The following is an 18143-nucleotide window of genomic DNA, read 5'->3' as shown; positions in this document are numbered from 1 at the left end:
ACTGTGTTGAAAGGAAGGAAAATTTACTGTAATCAGAAATAGTCCTACATTATTAGTTTAGTAAAAAAAGATAAACTAAATAATAAAAGACAGGAGCTGATAAGCAATTAATACTTTAAAATCAATTTTTTGTTATTCAAATATGATTTAGTGACTAATAAATTTGGTATAATTAAATGTCAGAATTTATAAAATATATTTCCTGAGATATATTGCTGAGTATAAAATTTATACTAAGTTTTTGAGAATCCTGCTACTGAGAAGCAGGTTGCAGTTTTTGCATTGTAAAATAAACCTCTTTAGACTATCTACTTGTATGGTCTTTTTCTGTTGTACAGGAAATGTCACCTCAGTGTATTTTCTTGGGCTTCAGTATACCTCTTTTCTGTTCATTTTCACATTTAATTTTTTTCCCATGGGTATAGAAAACAGTGATTAGAGCTGGCAAGGGTGAGCTGTTGTTATAGAGATGATTCATGGAAACCAGACACACAAGAAACTGATTGATAAACGAAAGTACTGAATTTTTTAATTTGCAAAGAGAAACTTAGCTTAATAGCTTGCATATTCTGCTTGTCCAGTCATTAAACCTTCCTCTAACTGTGAAGTCTACCTGAGAAACCAAAAATTAATAAATACTAGTTTTAAACGTATGTGCCAGTCACCCTGTTAGATGCTTTGGATAAATTGTCTTTTGTTTCAGGAAAGTTGTTTAAAAGATATAGACTCAACACCAACAAAAAAATAAATTAGAAAAAATAAAAGATATAGACTCATAGTCAAGACAATTGGATAAGCTCTAAAAATTCAACTCAACCCCATTTTAGTTCAATTTACCAAACTTTAAATTACGGAACTGTCCACTGACCCAGGACAATGGAAAGCAAATGTTCCAGGATGGAGAGCCAAAAACAAGACAGATCCTGTCTTTGTCTTTAAAAGTTTTAGAATCCACCTCCATTGTAGGAGACACAGGTTCAATCCCTGGGTCAGGAAGATCCCCTGGAGGAGGAAATGGCAACCCACTCCAGTATTCTTGCTTGGAAAATCCGATGGACATAGGAGCCTGGTGGGCTACAGTCCACAGGGTCACAGAGTTGGACATGAGTGAGCAACTGATGCATGCATGCATGTGTAGATGGATCTGAGGCAGAGCAGTCAAAATATATGCAAGGTTTAGAGGCGCTATGAATGTATGGTGTTTTAATTCTAAATGACACATGAGCAATGGAGCTGGGCTGTGACATCAGAATAGGGATTTACTGTCCATAGATAAGATGTTATCAAGAAGGAAGAGAAAAAACATTCTTGGGAATGAGTTTAAAGGATATGGAAACATGAAAAACATACCAACAGTATCTAGCATTCACTGAATTCTCTCATGCTAGTTCTTCATTTGTGTTTGTAATTTTACTTATCCTTCCCACACAGAAAACAATTCTATGAGGTTATTCCCATCTACAGGTGAGGCAAGTGAGGCCCTGGGATGGTTAAGTATGCCCTGGGTTAGATGGCTAATAAATGGGGGAATCTAAGGACCAAAGTCAAGTCCAGTTCTAGAGCCTGCTTTTAATCGCTATGTATCCTTGCTGGCACATTGAAAAATCTTCAGTGATTCAATAGATTAGAATATAGTGAATGGATGTAGGAACAGATGAGGTTGGTCAGATGGGCAAAGGCCAGATGAGGGAGGGGGCTTAGGCTGCACTAAGGGGTTCAGACTCCACCATGGAAATGAGAGAATCCCAAAAGATAATCAGAAAAACAATATATTTAGAATTGAAGTTTAGAAAAATCTTTTGTTGATAAGGCAGAGGTGGATTGAGGGAAGTGAGATTGTTGTGGAGGAGGAGAATTTCAAGAAGATATTTTAGTGGTCCAGAAAAGCAACAGTAAAAGTCTAAACTAAAGCAGTAGCCATGGGAAATGGAAAGAATGGAGCAAAGAAAAGTGATGTTAAATAGATAAAAGTAATAGGACTCAGTAGAAGTTAGAGAAGTGGAGAAGATTAGGATGATTTCTGGATTTAGGGCTTGGGTAACTTTGAGAACTGGTGCAGCCACATCTCATGCAATTCCTAGCAGAGTTAATTGGTACACTGTAATCACTCAGTAAGTTGTTAATAGTATAAGATACAATAAAAGGGGTTGAGAACTGAGAATCAAAAGACTGAAAGTTTGTTCTACCAACATGTGAACCACTTAACCTCAAGAAGACTTCAATTTAAGCCACCTTTTAAAAATAAGGGAATTTTCACACCAAAAAAGAACTGACCATCAGTCAGTTGGACCATCATTCCTCCGTCACCTGTGGAGCATTCGTCCCAATCAGTAGGACTTGAACCTGATGAAATCTCTATATCTAGAGAAATTATAGGAAACATATGACTATTTAAAATGGCATCATTGGGATGCATTCAGCAAAGTTCAGAAAGTGGGAAACTTTATCAGACATATTACCTGGCTTCTGTCTATTAGCAGCAAAAATTTTAAAAAAAAAAGAGAGAAGGGAAACTATAGATTAAAAAGATTTCAGAGACATTTCTAGAGAAATTATGAAACAGAAATGTTGACTGCTAATTGCATATTTTATAGTATTAAGAAATTATTGTTAAGTTTTATGTATAATGATATTATTATTATGTTTTTAAAACCTCATCTTTTAGAGATTCAATCTTAAAATATTTATGGATGAAACAGATATCATGGGATGGGGAAAAAAGATGAAACAAAGTTGGCCATAAATTTATAATCATCGAATTGGTGATAAGTCAGTGGAGATTCATTATACTATGCTCTTCACTTTTGTATATATTTGTAGAGGTCTGTACATAGTTGTTTTTTTTAATGGAAATTATTGAACTAAATGATCTTTAAGACTTTTCCTGTTTCTAACATTCTGTAATCTCTTATTTTCTATAAATTATTTAAGCTTGATATGTCCTTTCCAGGAACCCTCTAATCTAATAAATTGGCTGCATTTACTCATGCATGCTAATTGGAACATTCTGAGGAGTGGTGCTAGGAAAAAAATCACAGATTTTTACTGCTTTTTTTAAAAATCACGACTGATCCAGCAAAACTTTTTGTTGAAATCTCACTATCATAATGGTCTTCTTTATTTAAACAGGTTGTTATGAACTGATTCTCTTAGATGCCATATGAATATACATTCATCTCATTGATGCCACAACTAAGTTGCACTGTGTGATGAGTTGTTTCTGGTAAAACCCCACACTCACTGTGATGTACACTTCTTTCTTACCTGCCATGTTTACTCAGTTATCAAATCTTATTAACACTTCCTCCACAGTTTCTTTGAAATCCATCCTCCCTCTTTTCTTGTCGCTTCTGCCTTTGTTCAAGTTGTCATTACCTCTTGCCAGGTTAAGGTAGTAATTTTCTAACTGTGGCATGTTGCCTATTTCCCCGTCCCCGGACTTCTGTGACCACAGGATTTAGAATCAAAGATTGAGCTGAAGTCCTGGTGTTGTCTCTTGCTAGCTTTTGACCTCTCTCTCAACCTAAAAACTCTGCCCTCAACTTTTCTTTCCAACATCATTTATTACTTCTTGCCTGCTAGAATATAGAGTTCAAGATGCTCTATATAGACTTATGAATAGCCAAGTCTAAGAAGTAGATGGCCACCTGATGCAAAGAGCTGACTCATTGGAAAAGTCCCTAATGCTGGAAAAGATTGAGGGCAGGAGGAAAAGGGGGCAACAGAGGATGAGATGGTTGGATGGCATCATTGACTCAATGAACATGAGTTTGAACAAGCTCCAGGAGATAATGAGGGGCAGGGAAGCCTGGAGTGCTGCAGTTCATGGGGTCACAAAGAGTCGGACACAACACAGTGACTGAACAACAGCAACAACAAAGAAGTAGATAAATATTCTAAAACATAGTTTCATGTGAAGTCTCTTTGCAGCTCTTAATTGAAATCTTAATAACCTAGAATTTTCCAGAAGAAATGTCAAAATTTTGTCTTCCCTATCAGAAAAATGCTAAAAATTCTGGGTATGCCAACATTCTGGTTATTACTAAACCCTTCTACTGTTCCTTCCATATCTCCCTCATCCACTCTTTCTCTCTGAAACCAAAAGTAGTATGTAGTTTGGACATCAACCCTCATAACTACAGTGTTCTTCTACTGAGCTATCTCACCATCAGCCTGGTTGCTCTTTGATGCTTCATCATTGGACCCTTTTCTACCCAATCTAAGGTGTCATACCCCTTTAACCTTTTTATTTCCAGTATGCATTTTGCCCTCCAACCAGGCTTACCGGTTCAACTTTTGCCTAATTTTCCATCAGTATTTCTCTGGACTTTTATGTAATCAATCAATTGCTATCACTTATTGAATTATAAGCATGGGTGGTGGGAGCCACAAGAGATACATTTATTTTGATTAGAGTTTACAATCCAATCAAGTTCTCCCTTCCCCCTTACCTCCCAGGCCTCTCCTGTTTATGTGAAAGTCAAGTAATGCTTTTCCTAACCACACTCAATTTCCCAGCAAAACTTGCACATATTCCATAGCCAGAAAAAACAAATACCAAACTGTACCTAATATAAGTTCCTATTTAAGAACCATCATATTCTCTTGTGTGGTACTGTTGGTGGTGATGTGTGCCCATGTCATCTGTTTTTTATTGTGAGATTCTAGAGGGCAAGGACTGTATCTATTTAAATTGCTATTTACAGAGTCAGGAAAACCACATCTATGGGTATTTACATGAGACTGGACGTTCTCATATATTGACACCAGGTGAACAATAAGGAAATGTATCAATGAATTCCTTGTCCTTTCTAAAGGAGTAGGCAAATATGTTAGCACACAGTGCTATTAGCAGACAATAAACTAAGTAAACCAAGAATACTTATAGACTGTTCTCTGTGTTGTGGTTCCTGTCTCCAAGGGAAAGTTTCTGAATTTGTCTCCGTCCAAATTTTGAATAAACAAGATTTGAAAAGAGATAAATGAATGAAAATTAAATCTGGTTGGATCTCTCTAGCCTTCCCTGGGAGTTCATCTCTCTGGTTTACCGTCTACTTCTCTCTATTGGCTCTCTTTCACTGGAATTTAATTTTTGAGTTTCTTTCATAAAACAAAGAAACAAAACCCCCCTTCATCCATAATATTCCCACCTAGCTAGCTACTCACATATTTTTCTCTTCCTCTTCACAGCCAAGTTTCTTAAGAGATACCAGTATTTAATGATAATGATATAACTACTTCACCTTCAGCTCATTTCTCAGCCCACAGCAGAATGACCTCTGTCCCCATAATTCTGTAGAAACTTAGCTCTTCAATATTACCAATGACTTCATTCTGGTTAACCGATGAGTTCTTGCTGATTAATTGTAGTGAGCACTTTTCAGTCACTTTCCTAGGTAGTGTCTATAGCAGTTGATGCTGCTGACTGTTTTCTCCTCTTTCAAATGTTCTACCTCCCTCCCACATACATGGTACTACATTCTCTGGTTTCCTCTTTCCTCCCCACCTGCTATTTGTCAACTACGCTCATGTGCTCCTCTTTCTCTAGCTATCTTTTAAATGTTGATATTTCCAGGGTTCTTTTCTTGTCCATCTCCTCTTCACATTCTCCAGAGTGTTTTTGGATGAGCTTTTTCATTCCCATAGTTTCACTTATCCATCTGCTTGGTTGTTTTTTTTTTTTTTAATTCAAATTTTCCTCTTGCCTTCAGGGTCATACATATCAAACTTATAATGGAAATATCCCCTTGGAAGTTCCCAGATTATCTCAAATTCCCAGATGGCCTTCTATTTTTTTTTCCAGTTGTTCATACTAGAAATATGATATCATCCTTATCATGTCTGTCCTTTACCCCTCCCACCCCACTGTGGTCCTGTTAATTCCACACCCCTTAAATCTTACTTCCATTCACCCTCACTACAACTGTTATCTTACTTGACCATTGTTGTCTCACCTGGGCTACTACAAGAACCTCTCTATTTTTCAAACTGTGGCTTCAGCAAAGACTGACCCAGGCATCAAACCCAGGTCTCCTGCATCTCCTTCATTGCATGCAGATTCTTTACCACTGAGCCACCAGGGAAGCCCATCTTCCTACAGAGAGAAATTAAATACTAAGGAATAATGGAATTGAACTTTGAAAGGCTATGAACCACTGTAACAGCTAAGAGAATGGGGAAGGGAACCAGTAATGATTTCCAGAGTGCTGTCATGTCTATATCTATTTATATCAGCCATAGTTAGGAAAGAACACTCTTTTCTATATGTGAACAGACTGAAGGATTCTTTTGATCTCACTTTTTAGTTAATAATTTTCTTATACCTTCTTTGTGTTTTAAGCTGGAGGCAGATTTTTACTTACCAATGATAAGGTTTTGTGCTACTTTAGTATTCAATTACTTCATGAAAAACCTGAATGTTTACTTTGTGAAGTTAAAACACCTAGTATATTTATCAAATCAGCACATTCTTCAGCGAAAATACCAAAATACTAGAAATACCAAATACGAAAACACCAAAATACGAGAAATGTGTTCTCAGAAATCATCATTTCAGGGATTGCACAATTGACAAATATAGTCTTTTAGTTACTAGCTAGGGTTATATTTTTGGTATTCCTTAGGTTTTCCACTGCCTTGGACCTTCTGAAATGACCTGCAATAATGACAGTTTGTGATTCCACAAAAAACAAATCACTGCCAGTCTTTAGTTGTGGTCTTGTGTTGTAATTTTGTATGATATGGCTCATTCCGTTGCATCAGCCGTAAAAGTTACAACACAGCTGAGGCCAGCTGTTCACATAGTGGACATTTATTGGATTTAGTTTGGTACGTTCTGCTTGAATGTGTCCAGTGTAGATTCCTCGGGATACCTGTGGCCCAATGCATTCCAAGCAAGCGTCTCCCTTTTGGAAGAGTAATCTTTATGCGTATGTCTCATTTTCTTCCAGCTGATTTTTTATCCTCGTATCTGGGCTTTCATCTAGATCCTCTGCCCTAAAAAATTTGTAGTTTTAGGGTTTTTTCTTTTCCTTTTGGTATTTTCCAGTTAATTCGCTGTTTTTCTCTGCTTTCAAATAACTCTCTGTGGTGCTGTCATGGTACTACACCTATAGAAAGAGCTTATTAGATGCAGGGTGACAGATTGACTGATTTTCTTATATTTATTGCCATGGACAAAGGCTTCCTACTGTGACAGAATTTGGTATGTAAGTTCTTCCTACTCTTAATCCTATGCACTACCCTAAAGAATAAACTATCAGTTATTTGTAATTAATTTATTTATTTTATTCCTTTATTATTACTATGATTTTGCTGCATCAAGTCTTAATTGCAGCACGTGGACTCCTCATTGTAGCACATGGGCTTTTCTCTAGTTGTGGCATACCGGCTTAGATGCCCAGTGGCACATGGGATCTTAGTTCTCTGATCAGGATTTGAACCATTTCCTGCATTAAAAGGCAGATTCTTAACCACTGGACCACCAGGGAAGTCCCATAAAGTATTAGTTATCTAGATTCAAAATTTTAACGCATAAGAAAAACATTTCTTAAAGAGATTTTAAACTCAAGATGGATATCTGTATCTTGTATTCTCCAGGCACAGCCAGGCAAAGGATAAGATGAAGTGTCTCTCTTCAACTTTTAAAATCTAAAAATATTTAAACAACTTATAATAAAATCAGATGTAATAAAGTAATGACAAGTTAACTAATAATAGGCCAAGTCAGAAATAAAATCAATCAGATTAAGCAAGAAATTCAACAACTCTGGAAAACATGATCTTCTGTCACTGTCATCACTGTCACCATCAAAAATGTTGAAATGCCTATTTCACCTGATATCTGACAAAGTCTCTCTTTTGAAAGAATAACCTTTATATGCAAAAATGTGAGGGTTTCAGCATTTTTGCATACAGGTATCTAAAAGCCTAGAAATAATTATTCTTTGATAGAAATATAAAATTAAATAACATCTCCAAAAGGCTAAGTTCCGTATTCCCAATAGTAAAAGGAAAATAATATAATTATGGGATGGTGGACTGGAGAGCCCATTAAATTCAAGTTTTTGTGATATAAATCCACCAAGTTAGAAAATCTTTTAAAACACATGGAACTTATTTTTCTTGAAATCTGATGAGCTGGCATCAGGAGATGATGTCCTCCCTTAGTCTTGTGGCTTTACGTGTAAGGTGGGGGTCAAGGGATTTGCTTACAATTTCAGGCTGATTCAAAACCAGAGTCAAGTCCTCCTTGTAATTATGTCTTCCTGTAATAGCTCAAGAGGTCCTACTCCACATCAAGTTCATATTTTATTAAGGTAAATTGGCAGAGTCTCTCCTTCTGTTGGTGTTACTGTGTCAGTGAGAAGCCGCCACCCATGAGAGACCAGGAATGGTCTCTGTGGTAGAAGAAGTGTTGGCCACCATGAGAGACAGAAGTTCCCCAGGGATTTGGATATTTTAAGTTTGGTTGTAGATTCTGTTCAGGAATGGAGCAGGGGTGCCTCACGAAAGAACATGTTATTTGAGAACAACCAAATCTAAAGGGCCGCAAAGAAAGAAGCAGAGTGTATCAAATGAAGCATTGGATTGTAAAGGACCTCTGTCCAGTTCAGGGGCCCATGGAGAAGTTACAAGCATATACCAATGAGAGCTAGGGTAGCAGGGGTGGGGGTTGGATGTGGGAACAAAGATAGTGGCAGAAAAAGATGGATCTAATAGAAACTAAACACTTCACTGTGCCTAATCATAAGAAAGGCACAGAAATTCAGAACTTCACAAAGCTCTTCCATGGCACTGGTGGGAAAATCTTTTTTTTTTTTTATTTGTTTCCTAGAATAAAATTCACATTTCAAGAGAGAATTTGATTAACACAATCTAGACACTTGTCCAAAAATTTGAAGAAAGATTATAATTTTCTAAAACACACTGTTGCTAAGCGATAATATTCCATACACCCAAAGTCTATAGACTTATTTGTCCACTTAATGACCATGGAGGTCGTCTCCATTTCCTCCTCCATTTGAGAGGAGGAGCCTCTCAATTTCAGTTTTTTCATGAGGTCCAAATTGATATAGATAAGTCAGTAGTAATAGCAGCCGTTTTTTCTCTTGGTAAGTCTGTGATATTGTAAGCCATAGACTTTCCAAAATTCTTATCCATCCATCCATCAATTCATCTATCCATCATTTTCAATTCCTGCTAGGTACTAGGCACAATGACAAATGAATACTAGAGATACAAAAACATCCCAATAAGAAGATACAAAGTTATCCCAATAAAACTTTAAAAAAAATTGTCCATAATTTTTTTGTGAAGAATCTAAGGTAAGCTCATTAGTGGCATTTTGATATCTAAGTGCCTTCCAAGATGATAAAAGAAGCCATCAGACAAAGCCTTTTATAATATTTCTGCATTTGACTTTTTTTTTTCTTTCTCAAAGAACAGATAGCAAACTTAACAAAACTAAAGAAAATAAACACATTCTCAGGAGACTTTTTAAAGATTCCCACGTGGGTAAGTGTAAACTTAGTTGAAGTGAGAGATTTTTTTCATTGTTTTAAATATATGAAAAATACTTAATCAACTCCAAAATACATGAATTAATTTCATTTCCAAAGGAACGGAAATCAATTTGCCTGTCTCTTACTACAAGGTTTCTTCTATTTCATTTTCACATTCACATTATTCTTTAGAATCATACCAAAGTTGTAGGCTCTACAAATGGAATTACATTTTTAGCATGCACACTAAGGAAGAAACTGCGGACCCCCGTGAAACTTTCAAACACCTTTATGTATATGGAGAACAGTAGTTACTGCAGTGTCCAACTTGCTAGACAACACTGTAAAAACAACCGTGGTGCTATTTTCAGCTTAACTCTTTAGACGATAACTCAGAATGCCTTTTCATTTTCGACGATAACTCAGAATGCCTTTTCATTTTCCTTGTTAATTGCACCATGCTTTGGCCAGGAGTCCTGTGATTGTGTCCATGTAAGGCAGAGTTGATGCAGTGAACTAAGCATACTTGCTAGTATGAACTTAATATTGTTTCAAAGCTGTTAAGGCTTAAAATAGCATCAGACTCCAGTTCAACCTTGGAGCCTTTAACAAATTTGGTATTTTAAAAAATTAAAGTATAAATATAAATAGTAAACTACATAGATCTTAAGTGAGCAGTTCATTAAGTTTTGATAATTGTTTATACCCAGATCAACACAGAGCATTTGCCTTACTCTAAACGTTCTCTCATATTCTTTCCTAGTCTATTCCCTCTGTCTGCCAGAGTCAACCACAAGTCTGCTTTTCATCCCATAGATAAGTTTTGTTATCTCTCTTTTTAAAAAATGTTTATTTATTTGTCTGCACCAGGACTTAGCTGTGGCATGCAGGATCTTCAGTTGTGGCCTGTAGGTTTTTTTAGTTGTGGCCTGTGGGATCTAGTTCCCTGACCAGGGATTGAACCAGAGTCTCCTGCGTTGGGATCATGGAGTCTTAGCCACTGGACCACCAGGGAAGTCCCTGCTATCTCTTGAAGTTTATAGAAATGAAATTGTACAGTAAGTGTCCTTTGATTTCTGACTTCTTCCATTGAGCGTCATACATTTTATATCCATTCAGTTTGATCATGTATCAGTAGTTCACTGTTTTTATTGACGAGTAATATTCCATTATATAAATATACCACAATTTGATTATTCATACTCCAGTTAATAGACATTTAGTTTGTTTCCAGTTTTTTCTGGCATGAAAAAAGCTACAGTAAACATTAATGTACCTATCTTTTTATGGACATATGACATACTTAGTTTTAAATTTAAGCTATAATGATATCAGAGCATTGATACTTAAGCTTTAATTAAGTGGCTACCTTGAGTAAAATCAGAGTATAAAAGAGATGGCTAAGGGCCAGCATAATGCATTTAGTAGGTCTATAACCAGGGACAGGGAGGGGAACACCAGAACACACCAAGGCCTCCACACTGCATTGCTCTCACATCAGCTCTGAGCAGTTCACCCCCACTGCAGTGGGAGCTGTCATGGGAAAGTAGACATCAGTTAGAGTTCTACCATGAAAAGACAAGCTTAGAGACAAATTTCTTGGGTTGAGTTCTGCCTCTGTAACTTAAGACAAACTGATTGACCACTTTGAGCCTTAGTCATTCTCATCTTTAAGAAAAAAAAAAACTCCTAGTGTGATGGGTAAAAAACTAGTTAAAGTCACAGCAAATCTAATTTGTACAAAATATAATCAGAGATAGCATAATTTATGTATCATAATGAGACAAGATTCTTTACCATCTGAGCCACCAGGGAAGCCCCAATGAGACAAAATATATTAAGACTGTAATTTGAATCCTAGCTCATACCCTGGGATGATTTAAATTAAAACATTTTGGGGGAATTCCCTGGTAGTCCAGTGGTTAGGATTCCACGCTTCCACGGCAAGGGGCACTAATTCTACCCCTGCTCAGGGAACTAGGATTGCTCAAGCTGTGTGGCAAGGCCAAAAATATTTTTTGTTCTTCAATGTTGACTAGGCTTGTTGTGGTGACCATTTCACAATATATATGAATATCAAATCATTATGTTGTACACATGAAACTAATATAATGTTGTCTATAAATATATATAAATATATTTATATAAATATAATATAATAAAAAATATATAAATATATATAAAACCTCAATACAGAAAGAGAAAGTTTTGTTTTAATCAGGTGATTCTCTGGTTGAACTTACATAGGGCAAATTGATGCAATAAATTCCACATACTTTGGATAAACCCCTTAATGTTAGCAGTTTAATCAGTAAAATGCCATTTAGGGATCCTTCCCTTCAACTTTGCAAAATGTTCACAGTATTCTCTATCATCAAAATTAATTGCAAAAGGACATCTGTTAATGAAATTTCACATACTTCATCTTTGAAAATGTCTTTCCATGCAGATAGATCCAGCCAAATACTGATATCAGTCCACAATCATGTGACTTTAGTTGAGCATATTCATTACTGGGAAGTCATGGATAGAATTCTGTTAAGTTTGTCTCTTGATATTTGCCTTTTATCCTGTCATTACCTTGCAAATTAATCACCTTCAATAGAAGTTAAATGGCAACTCCTCAATTTTAAGTGTTAAATGAATTTTTGTTGTTAAATAAGTTTTAAAATATAAAAATTTTGTTCATGCCTCCATGGAAGCCTGAAAATGCTGCTAGAACTACAGTTTGAACTTGAAAAATATATCTGCTGCAAATTTTAATAAGAATGGAGAACTCGCTTCTTGTTTGGACATTTGACAGCCTGGGAAATATAAAAGGCATTGCAGATACTAACCCCTATCATTGTGATTATTTTATAATGTATGCAAATGTCAAATCATTGTGTAAAACACGAACTGAACAAAGCTAGTGGAGGTGATGTGATTCCAGTTGAGCTATTTCAAATCCTGAAAGATGATGCTGTGAAAGTGCTGCCCTCAATATGCCAGAAAATTTGGAAAACTCAGCAGTGGCCACAGGACTGGAAAAGGTCAGTTTTCATTCCAATCCCAAAGAAAGGCAATGCCAAAGAACGCTCAAACTACCACACGATTGCACTCATCTCACACACTAGTAAAGTAATGCTCAAAATTATCCAAGCCAGGCTTCAGCAATACGTGAACCGTGAACTTCCAGATGTTCAAGCTGGTTTTAGAAAAGGCAGAGGAACCAGAGATCAAATTGCCAATGTCTGTTGGATCATCAAAAAAGGAAGAGAGTTCCAGAAAACATCTATTTCTGCTTTATTGACTATACCAAAGTCTTTGACTGTGTGGATCACAATAAACATTCTGAAAGAGATGGGCATACCTGACCACCTGACCTGCCTCTTGAAAAACCTGTATGCAGGCCAGGAAGCAACAGTTAGAACTGGACATGGAACAACAGACTGGTCCCAAATAGGAAAAGGAGTTCGTCATGGCTGTATATTGTCACTGTGCTTATTTAACTTATATGCAGAGTACATCATGAGAAATGCTGGGCTGGAAGAAGCACAAGCTGGAATCAAGATTGCCAGGAGAAATATCAATAACCTCAGATATGCAGATGACACCACCCTTATGGCAGAAAGTGAAGAGGAACTAAAAAGCCTCTTGATGAAAGTGAAAGAGGAGAGTGAAAAAGTTGGCTTTAAAGCTCAACATTCAGAAAACTAAGATCATGGCATCTGGTCCCATCACTTCATGGGAAATAGATGGGGAGACAGTGGAAACAGTGTCAGACTTTATTTTTTGGGGCTCCAAAATCACTGCAGGTGGTGATTGCAGCCATGAAATTAAAAGACGCTTACTCCTTGGAAGGAAAGTTACGACCAACCTAGATAGCATATTAAAAAGCAGAGACATTACTTTACCAACAAAGGTCCATCTAGTTAAGGCTATGGTGTTTCCAGTGGTCATGTATGGATGTGAGAGTTGGATTGTGAAGAAAGCTGAGTGCCAAAGAATTGATGCTTTTGAACTGTGGTGTTGGAGAAGACTCTTGAGAGTCTCTTGGACTGCAAGGAGATCCAACCAGTCCATCCTAAAGGAGGTCAGTCCTGAATATTCATTGGAAGGACTGATGCTGAAGCTGAAACTCCAATACTTTATCCACCTCATGTGAAGAGTTGACTCACTGGAAAAGACCCTGATGCTGGGAGGGATTGGGGGCAGGAGGAGAAGGGGACGACAGAGGATGAGATGGCTGGATGGCATCACCTACCCAATGGACATGAATTTGAATAAACTCCGGGAGTTGGTGATGGACATGGAGGCCTGGCATGCTGCGATTCATGGTGTTGCAAAGAGTTGGATATGACTGAGTGAGTGAACTGAACTGAACTGAACATCATATACCAACTGTATTTCAATTAAAAAATACTTATTGGTCCCTAATAATTTACATTTTCACTTACTTAGGTGACCAAATCTTACTGATAATAGGAATTTTGTATTAAATATAGTAAAATACAATACTATTCTCAGCTTAAACTAACATTTGCATTTCATTACTTTAATCTACAACACAGTTTAATACATGACTCCCTGAAACATTTTCTCATATATTATTTTGTTATAATAATTCTATATTATGTTCTATATTAATTGCCTTTTCATTGTTTTCCTGACTCCTATACCTTTCTTTTCAGTATCCATTACCTCCTGGTTTGGGCTTTTCTATTAAGTGTTTTGGACACCAAAGTGGGCTAAAGAGCATTAGTTTTATCATTAAAATATTGCATCACCAATTTTTACTATATTGTCATTTTTAAATAATGTTGTAAAAGTCATAGCAAATTTAGATTTTTGACAAAACTGTTCATCTTTTATTAGAATTAAGAGTCATTTTAGCTTCCAGCCTCAGTTTCTATATTTTTAAAATATGTTATTTATTTATTTATGTTTTGGTTGTGCTGGGTTTTCACTGCTGCATACAGGCTTTCTCTAGTTACAAGTGGGAGCTACTCCCCTTTGTTGGGTGCTCAGGCTTCTGTTTGTGGTGGTTTCTCTTGTTGTGGAGCACAGGTTGCAGGTACACTGGCTGCACAAGTTGTGGCCGGAAGATTCAGAAGTTGCAGCCTGTGGACTCTAGAGCACTGGTTCAGTAGTTGTGGCTCACGAGTCCAGTTGCTCCACGGCATGTGGGATCTTCCTGGACCAGGGATCAAAACCTTGTCCCCTGCATTGGCAGGCAGATTCTTATCCACTCCCACCAGGGAAGTCCTTCAGTTTCCATATTTTTAATATGAGGATCATGATACCTATTTTAAAGTCCTTATGAGAAATAAGATAGTGCATCTGTAATGTCTGCTATTGTGAGTCTTCAATATAGTTCACGTCTTGGATGGTTAGGATTAAAGTTAGGGATAGAGTTAGGATTACATAAAAGTAATATTAAACATTCCTTTTATAATCTTTGCATACATATATTCCTTTTATCTTGAAACATCTCAAAAAATTTATTGTTCATATGATAGTTCACTTTCATCATATTCTAGAGAAACACAGATATATAGTTTCCTAAATCTCATATGTATGAATGTAAAGTGTCCGTAATATATACCTTAATATATATATGTGTATGTGTGTGTATCTAAATATAGTATGTTGTGCATATATTTAAAACAACCTTTCCTCTACTGTTTTATTATATCTATAAATATGTTGCCTTTTCACTAATTAAACATTTTAGTGAGAAAATTAGGGAGGAAAATGAAAAAAATATCAGCCACCATTCCTTGAGGCATATCATTCACAGACCATAGCAAAAGAACAAACAGTTTGTGGACCACTGTAGCCAGAAACCAACCATTAGCAAACCAATGCATTTCAAATGCAGAGGGTCACAGGGAACCCACTATGATCTGCCAACTCCAAGGATCTCAAGAGTGACACCCCATACAGCAATGTTTTCTTGGGTGGCATCTTGTTAACTCATGAACCACAAAGTTTCATGCTTAAAATGTGGTTGAAAATTTAAGCAGAAACCTGTAAATGAGTAGCTTAGTGTCTTAAAACCATATCTTTATCCAAATGAAGGTGTGGCCCCATGATGTTTCTCTTTAGATGCCTGAACTTTGAAGATCAAAGGGTTAGATCACTTATAGGCATTTCTTACATATATGTAGAGGCTTCTTTCTTCTTATTTTCTCCCCCAAATATTTTCATAACTTGGTGAAATGAGAGTCACCTTTCATATTTGCCATGTTTGAACTGAAGACTGTGGTGGTGGTTTTAATAACTCAAAAGTATTCACATGTTTCCACCCTAGAGTTATTCTAAACAGAAACCACAGTTCCAGAAATAAGCAAAGCAAACAAAACAGAAAACTAATGTGATGTCTTTTAGATTGCAGGTAGTAAGGTTACTGGTAAAACAATGTTTGGCTCTGCAAATATATTTTCCCCTGCTTTTAAGATGTAAATATAATTAGATATTTCTGCTCAGCTTTATTTTGGGGTCCTCTGAATGTCAATGGAAGGTCAGAAGGGTCCTGAATAGAATGAGTCCTGGAGAGCTGGAAGATCTTGCCTGCTTGCCTGCTGTCCTGGTCTCAGGAGTGACATTCTGTTGGCCTTTTCTCCTGGTCCTCCTTTGAATCTTGGTGAAAACAAGATTTCCTTCTCTGGGGCTTCCCCCTTTCTGATTTCTTGTCCTTTCTGAAGATCAAAGACTCTAGAGCTTCTTGCTATTATCACCTTTCTGAAGACTAATAAAGAATGAGTTGTTTATTCATTCACCAAGTATCTAGAGATCATCTACTATGAATATGGTCATAGGATGCTAGGCTAGGAATTCAAGAGTATAAAAAGAAATGAAGCATACAATCTGCAGTATGGTGAAAAATACTAAGTAGAAAATTTATGTTACAATGCAAATCCATAAGTTAGCTGAGAAAGTGATGGTCAGTGGAAGCCATATTGTCCAGCAGGGTGAACTGGGGCGTGGTCTGTGTGGCAGGTGTAAAAACCAAAGTGTCTGAAAGGATAGGTGCTTATTTTGTGAAGCATCATTTGTTTTCAGGAACCAGTTTTCTCACACTACCTCAAACGGGGAGTTGTAGAGCTATTCAGCAAAACTGGAATGTCAGGGTCAGCCTTTCTTCTCCCTAACTTGGTCCATGTCTCGCTTTCTATGTGATCTCTCTTCTCCTGTCTGTTCTGCATGATTCTTGGTTTCTGCTCTTCCTTAATCTCAGCTTGGATGTACTTTGAAAGAACTCAACTCCAATTTCAACATTGGAAATATGCCTACCATAGACTCAAGAGTTGTAATGACACCAATTCTATTGGTGAAAGGGAAGTTCAGAATTTTCTGTAACTTCCAGAAGCACTCAAAACCCAGATGTAGGAATGGAGAATCTAGGCATAAACTGGATGTAGGACTGGCGGGATATATGATGAATGTGGTAAAAGCAAATGGATGCAAGGACATTACAGTTATGGAAAGAAAGAATTTTAACTAATGAAATCAAAATTGTATTAAGAAGTTGAAAGGGACAAAAACATTGGGAAAAAGAGGAAGGTTCAGGGACCTGGGCTGGAGATGTCAACTACACATTGGCACTTGCCAAGGGTACTTGCCAGTGACTGAACAGCAACAAAGACCTTTATTTGCCATCGCCTCTGCAGAGATTGAACCCTCTGCTGCTGCAGCTGTTGACCCCTGACATGCCCTGAAGAGGGTGCAGGGTGGAGAACGAGGCACCTTGTGCTCCAGGAAAACTGGTGGAACAGGTCTTTAGATAGCTAGATATTCTCAGGAACTAGTTTCATAATCCCAATACTTGCATCTCCTCATATCTAGAAAAGCACTAAATCCCTTCATGATGACATCCACTCCTCATGACCAGCGGAAAACCTTTTTTAAGACAAGTGCTTGATTGCACTGAAATCACACCACTTTGGAGAAGTTTCTCAGAGCTATTTGAGGTGCTGCCTTTTGGGCTGCAGTCCTCATTTTGCCCCAAATAAAACTTAACTCACAATTCTCACATTGTGCATCCTTTTTAGTTGACTGAGATAGTGGATTAATAAATGGTATTTAGTTTTCCATTTGCAGTAGATCTCCCCTCATGATTAATTTACACAAGTTACTTTTTCTTGCAGAAAGAGTTACTGTAGTAAGCTGATGTGTAACAAACACTATTCCAGGGAAATCATCTGTGTTTGAGACAATAGAGTAGAGTGGGAGTTAGGAAGTGTTAGGATAGCTAGTGCTTGTGTGGGAGTAGATTATTTTAAGTTAATGCAGTGGTGGGAGGGGAAAATATCCAGTTGGCTTGGAGGCAGTACCACTGAAGGTACTATTCTAAGAGGACATTTTCCCTTTTCTTGGACCATTTAAGAATGGTGAACCAAGGACTTTGAATTTTAACCTAGTGGGTGGAAAAGAGCTTGTAAACTAAAATGTGGATTCTAGTCTAACATAAGATAGCCAAGAAACCTATATAGCTGGACGATGTCTATTCTGAGCATACATTTCTACAGCTGCTGAGGGGGGAGTTTATTCCTTAGTAGAGTGAGAATGTGGTAAGTTTTGTTTATTTGTTTGTTTATTTGGCCACACCACACAGCATGTAGGATTTTAATTTTCCAACCAGGGATTGAATCCGCA

General features: G+C 37.0%; 1 long non-coding RNA gene across 1 annotated transcript in view; it reads left to right on the top strand.

The window, feature by feature from the left end:
* LOC139030216 (uncharacterized) overlaps window positions 1-18143 on the top strand; it is a 216407-nt gene that overhangs the window by 178035 nt on the left and 20229 nt on the right. The gene's annotated exons all lie outside the window — the stretch shown is intronic.

This window comes from Odocoileus virginianus, chromosome 21 (assembly GCF_023699985.2).
Source record: "Odocoileus virginianus isolate 20LAN1187 ecotype Illinois chromosome 21, Ovbor_1.2, whole genome shotgun sequence".
NCBI lineage: Eukaryota > Metazoa > Chordata > Mammalia > Artiodactyla > Cervidae > Odocoileus > Odocoileus virginianus.
Note: the sequence above shows the minus strand (reverse complement) of the source record. Positions and strands in the feature narration are given on the sequence as shown.